This window comes from Alligator sinensis, unplaced genomic scaffold (genome assembly GCF_000455745.1).
Source record: "Alligator sinensis unplaced genomic scaffold, ASM45574v1 scaffold404_1, whole genome shotgun sequence".
In the NCBI taxonomy this organism is placed as follows: Eukaryota; Metazoa; Chordata; order Crocodylia; family Alligatoridae; genus Alligator; species Alligator sinensis.
Genome location: NW_005841839.1, coordinates 4,076,639 through 4,077,792, shown reverse-complemented (window position 1 = coordinate 4,077,792; position 1,154 = coordinate 4,076,639).

The following is a 1,154-nucleotide window of genomic DNA, read 5'->3' as shown; positions in this document are numbered from 1 at the left end:
TTCTGAAAGGAAAAGAGCCACCCAGCTGTCATCATCCTCCTCTGGAGCCATCAGATTCTCCATGTCTCCTGGGCTGGCTATTCCTGGCAAACCTGGCGAAGCACTTGTGGGGGCTATATAGGGTATACAGCTTGGGTCTAGGTGGAGGGAAGAACTAGGAAAAGCCAGAGGACTGCAGCTGGATTGGAGTGCAGGAGAGGGGCCTACCTGAGTAGTCCACGATGTGAGTGGGGACTTTCTCAGGCGTGACATCAGCTGGGATTGTGATCTCTTCTGCACGAGGGGGCACCTTTAAAACAGACAGACACACTCAGGAGGGCAGCACATGCATGTGCAGGCTTGCAGAAGCAGAAGGCACATGGGGATGGGATGGGAAGCAGATCCAAGCTGAAAGCAAAAAGTGGGAAACACAGCACTGTGCCATCCAAAGGCCCTGAAGGAGAAGTCAGAGACTAAATGAAGTGTCCCACATGGGGCCACAGACAGATTCTTGGAAGCAGACGTCTCCCTCCAGAGTAGAGATGGAACCCATCAATAAAGAGAGGTTTGGGAGAACACAGCCCAGAAACAAACGAACAGAGCGGGCGTTATTTCCCAGCTGGTTTGTTTGCTGGGAGGAAGAGGAAGGCTTACTCAGGGCCACAGCAACTCATAGTTGCACTGTGGATCTGATGCAGAGGCCAGTTGATGGCTTTGGCACAGCTGATTCTAGCACAGCACTGGGCCTGCCAGAAGCTCTAGACTACAGCTGCCTATACCCTCCAAGCTGTAATGTCTCCCTGGCACCACAGAACAGACAGCACAGCACTAAACTCATAGGGAACCCCCAAATGGGGGGATACTTCCTTCTCCTGCCATGAGAAACTGGGTGTTGGGAAGTCAATCTGAGCCCCAAAGCACTTCCACAGCCCTCAAATCTTTGAGCACTGACCCACAAGCAGCCTGGCAGAAGCTATACAGACTCAGGAGAACATTTTGAACTACCCCCAGCAATGGGCAGGCTGCGGCTGGCGCAATGCAAGCATCACACAGGAGGGAGAAAGCTGGACACTCATGCCATCTGCTCCCAGGCAAGAGCGGCCAGTGGTGCTGGGGAAACAGGTATTTGGGCTAACTGCATTTTCCCTTTCTGACCAGTTGCAAGGAAGGCAGCT